The sequence below is a fragment of the Chroicocephalus ridibundus genome, unplaced genomic scaffold (assembly GCF_963924245.1).
Source record: "Chroicocephalus ridibundus unplaced genomic scaffold, bChrRid1.1 SCAFFOLD_136, whole genome shotgun sequence".
Classification (NCBI taxonomy): Eukaryota; Metazoa; Chordata; class Aves; order Charadriiformes; family Laridae; genus Chroicocephalus; species Chroicocephalus ridibundus.
The window spans coordinates 67645-73281 of NW_026961823.1; positions in this window are offsets into that span (position 1 = coordinate 67645).

Sequence of the window (5637 nt, forward strand, 5' to 3'; positions counted from 1 at the left end):
TGCTTTCTAAACTCCTTCTCAGAGAGGAGTCTAGGTGCGGCTGGATCCAATTCCTAGCTCGGAAAGGACCCCCTTGCTTTCTAAACTCCTTCTCCGAGAGGAGTCTAGGTGCGGCTGGATCCAATTCCTAGCCCCGGACTTGGGCAACGGTTCACCTCTAAAGGATTATGTCTGTGCCGTCAACCCTTTACGTGGCTCATAAAAAAACAGCTGATGAAGGAAGTGACAATATGGTGGCCTACAACGGCAGAACAGATCAGATGACAATCAAGACAACAACAGAGCAATACAATGGAAGACGTAACACCACACGGGGCCAGACAAGGCAATACGCAGCCACATCAGAACCCATGAGACACATCACACTACAGTCCAGACCTAGGACAGATTCTCTAACATGACCGTCAAGATGACAGGGCAATACAACGCAAGACGTAACACAGGCCATATGCAGTTGTGGCGGGTGCAGTGACAAAATTCACTCCTAAGAGAGAGGTAGAGAAACATTAACAAACATAACAGTGATTCACCCAAGGTAGCAGCGCACGTGATGGCACTTTACCAGATTGCACGGCCACGCACCCCGGGTCATTTACTGCCTAGGGGCCAGGGTCAGACGAGCTGTCTGGGAGACCCTCCCCTTGAGTCACGAGGCTCGGAAAGGACCCCCTTGCTTTCTAAACTCCTTCTCCAAGAGGAGTCTAGGTGCGGCTGGATCCAATTCCTAGCCCCGGACTTAGGCAACGGTTCACCTCTGAAGGATTGTATCTGCGCCATCGACCCTTTATATCACTGAGCTAAGGCTACAAGGTTTTTGCATGCTATTAGTGACTTACTGAGAATCTGTTGCGGCAAGGCATATCTCAGTCTCGAGGAGCAGAACCTTAATCGAGCGTCCCTGCTCAAGGGGAGATCCTGGCACGGAGGCCCCTGCCATGCAGAAGTCAAAAGGCTCTTGGGCTGTCCACTCTTTATGGGGTAAGCCAATTGACTTATAGTCACATCAGCACAGGAACAAGATATCTAGGTCCCCACTGTGTTGCCAACCATCCCCCAACTTCAAGTACCACTCAGAACAACTCCATGGATGATTGGGGCGCCAAAACGAAGGGGCACCCACACCACCCCAGCAGTCAAATAAGGAACAACCAATGGAACTTTCACAATAAATAAGTACAATCCCAGACAGTCCAAAGTAACAGCCAAGACAATGACAGACCAATACAGTGCAAGACCTAACATCATACAGAGCAGTAAAAGGCAACGCGCAGCCAAGTCAAGAACAGTTAAAATACCCAAAATCCAGTGCAGCACTATGACACTGTCCCAAAACACAGTCAAAACAACGACAGAGTAAGGCAACACGAGCCGTAACACAACACAGGGCAGCACAAGGCAATACACAGTCACACAAAGAACAGCCAGTTACAAAACCCACAACAGAACGCCCTACAATCTCAGGAAGTCTCAGAGGGCAGTCACGGCAAATACAGGGCAATACGGTGCAAGACAACACAATACAGGCCACTGCCAGACAATATCAGTCAAATAAATAACAGACAGTCAAAAAATTCACAGTGCAGCGCACTACTATGACACCATGGGTCAGGCGGCAATCATGACAACGACAGGGCAATACAAGGCAAGACGTAACCCAATACGGGGCGGGACAAGGCAATATGCAGTTGTGGCGGGTGGAGCGATTCACTTCAGTCCTAAGAGAAAAGTAGAGAAACATTCAGAAACATCAACACAGTGATTCTCCAAAGGCAGCAGCGCACGTGACGGCGCTTTACCAGGTTCCGTGGCCACGTACCCTGGATTAGTTCCTGCCTAGGGGCCAGGGTCAGACAAGCTGTCTGGGAGACCCTCCCCTTGAGTCACGAGGCTCGGAAAGGACCCCCTTGCTTTCTAAACTCCTTCTCAGAGAGGAGTCTAGGTGCGGCTGGATCCAATTCCTAGCTCGGAAAGGACCCCCTTGCTTTCTAAACTCCTTCTCCGAGAGGAGTCTAGGTGCGGCTGGATCCAATTCCTAGCCCCGGACTTGGGCAACGGTTCACCTCTGAAGGATTATGTCTGTGCCGTCAACCCTTTACGTGGCTCATAAAAAAACAGCTGATGAAGGAAGTGACAATATGGTGGCCTACAACGGCAGAACAGATCAGATGACAATCAAGACAACAACAGAGCAATACAATGGAAGACGTAACACCACACGGGGCCAGACAAGGCAATACGCAGCCACATCAGAACCCATGAGACACATCACACTACAGTCCAGACCTAGGACAGATTCTCTAACATGACCGTCAAGACGACAGGGCAATACAACGCAAGACGTAACACAGGCCATATGCAGTTGTGGCGGGTGCAGTGACAAAATTCACTCCTAAGAGAGAGGTAGAGAAACATTAACAAACATAACAGTGATTCACCCAAGGTAGCAGCGCACGTGATGGCACTTTACCAGATTGCACGGCCACGCACCCCGGGTCATTTACTGCCTAGGGGCCAGGGTCAGACGAGCTGTCTGGGAGACCCTCCCCTTGAGTCACGAGGCTCGGAAAGGACCCCCTTGCTTTCTAAACTCCTTCTCCAAGAGGAGTCTAGGTGCGGCTGGATCCCATCCTCGCCCCGGACTTGGGCAACGGTTCACCTCTAAAGGATCATATCTGCGTGATCAAACCCTTTGTATCGCTCAGCTAAGATGGCAAAGTCTGGCATGCTGTTAGTCACTTACCCAGAATCTGTTGCGGCAAGGCTTCTCTGAGCCTCCAGGAGCAGAACCTTAAGTGAGTGTCCCCAGGAAATGCTGGCAAACAGGCCGCTGCCTTGCAAGAAAGCTCCAAGGGCTCTTGGTCTGTCCGCTAGGTCTATAGCAAGCTAACTGACTCACAGTGTCTTGACTCTGGTGCCAGCCATCCCACAAAGTTCAAGTGCCACTCGTAGCGACTCCTGCTGGTCGTTATAGCTCGAGCAGCAGCCTGGAGGAAAAAGGGGGGTGACATCGCAACAGCGGTCAAATACAGAACAACCGGTTAAAAATTGCACAATACAGCGCCAGAGACTCTAAAATAACTGGCAAGACAACGACAGGGCAACACCATGCAAGATCTAACCTTACACAGGGCAGTACAAGGCAACGTACAATCAAATGCAGAGCAGACAATGGAAGATTTGACGGTACAGTGCCATACAACGGTAGAATATATCAGATGTCGGTCACCACAATGACAGAGCAATACAAGGCAAGACGTAACGCGATACGGGGCCCTACCAGGCGACACAGTCAAGGAAACAACAACCCATGAAAGAATTCACAATACAGCGCGGTCCTAGGACGGAACGTGTAAAATGACCGTCGAGACAGTGACAGGGCAATACAATGCAAGACACAACACCATACCAGGTGGTAACAAGGCAACATGCAGCCAAACGAAGAACATCCGATTAAGAAACCCAGCATACGTTCAACTGTAATACCAGAAAAGATCAGAAGGCAGTCAAGACAACGATAACTATAGCACACTATAACATGAGAAGTAACACAATACACGGCAGTACAAGGCATTACACAGTCAAATAAAGAAGAACCGATTAAAAACCACACAATACAGTGCAGTGCGATGCCAGAGTAGATCAGAAGGCAGTCGAGACTATGACGGGGCAATATAATGCAAGATGTTACACAATACAGGGCGGTACAAGGCATTAGAAAGCCAGATGAAGAACAACCGATTAAAAAACCCGCAATACAGCGTGGTACGAGGCCCGAACAGATCAGAAGGCAGTCAAGGCTACGACGGGGCAATATAACACGAGACATAACGCAATAGAGGGCGGTACAAGGCATTACACAGTCAAAGAACAACCGATTAAAAAAAAAAAAAAAACACACAACACGGTGTGGTATGATGCCAGAATAGATCACAGAGCAATCAAGAGCGTGACGGGGCAACACGATGCGAAACCGATACTGAGTGAGGCGGAGCAATACTATTGCAAATATACAAGAACATAGTACGGAACCAAATTCTTAAGCGTACGACACAAGACCATCTCAAATGGCAGTCAAGGAAGTTACTGAGCAACGTAATCCCGATTTGCACAAAATGGTGCCATCAGGCACCATCGCGTCCGTCAACACTAAGTTGTACTGCAATATCCCCCGCATCACACGCGCCGTACCCTTCTGCTCACCTGCTCCGCATGGATTCCGGGTTTGGACTTTGTGGCACACTCTGGTTCTGGCACCTAAAACACCTAAGACACACAATATTACTGTTGAGCTTACGGGAAACCACCACCCCCATGCGCTACCTCTCTGCTACCCAGCTCACCTCCAACGCTCGTCCGGCTCCGGATGCCTGCGGCGCCTGCAAAACCAAAGACAAACACTCCCCTGAGCTGCAATGTAGCACTGGGCTATTAGACACCAACGTGTCCACAACCGCCTCACTTGCTGGGACTACTCAGTGGGCGTGCAGCATCGCCCCTCTGACCCTGCGTGTCACACCAACCGAAGAAACACACGCCGAGATACTGCCCAAAACCCTACCAAATTCCCCATCTCCCACTCCCTCACCTTGCCCGCCCATCCTCCCCCGAGGCGTGCAACCTGAAGGCTCGCAAACCACCCATAAAACCCAACAGACATGGGTTGCTTTAAAACTTGAAAGTTGCTCCCTCTGAGGCAGATGTGATAAGGTCAGCAGCGGCGGGTGGGCTGAAGTGACTGACTCATCCCCATCCCCACATCCCATGTCATTCATTGCTTCAAAACTTCAAATTGGAAAGAACCAATACATACAGTACTCAGAGCCACATCTTCTCTCTAATACCACGTGCTGACTCACCTTCTTACATTGCTCTCCTCTCCTACGCTGCCCCGCCAAGCTTGTCCTGTTGCATCTGCAAGAACGACATCAGAGAAATCACCCTGAGGCAGAGCAATAGAGTCATAACAACAAAAAGTCTTGCACCTTTTTACAAATACCATCTAAGGTCCAAATACAACCGTACACAAAGAAAATTACAAAAAAAAAATCCGCACCAAAACCAGCCGTACCCTCTTCCACATGAACTCTTCTTCACTGCTGCTGTATTGCCTTCCCAACATGCCTCTGCTCTTCCCAAACAAAACAGAAGAGGTGTCTACACAGCCTCCCAATGGCTACCCTGAGATAACTCTAACACCTTTGCCCCGATCTACTGGGATTCATGTACTACATATAGACTCTCCACAGGATTCCGCCCACCCTGGACACTACGTGCCCAGGCAGGGCAGCCCCGAGCCAAACACTCACGGTTACGGACAGACACTACACAGAACGCTACGAACGACACGCCTCAAAGATGAGAGAAAACTCTCAGCAAGAAAGATGGCACGGGGACCAAAGTCACCGTCATGCAAGAAAATCTGTGGGATCGTGATGATGTCAACATGAAGACGCTCTACGGAACCCCCTGAAGCAAACTGTAGAACGTGATGGTACGTAATAAGAATGGACTGTTGAGCCCGCTAAGATGGACATGCAGGAAGTCTGGCTTCAAGACCTAAGAACGTAACGACGCAGGGAAGAACTCCCAGACATGGAAGCGGGCCGTCCAGAAACTTCCGAGAGGCAAGATTGATGC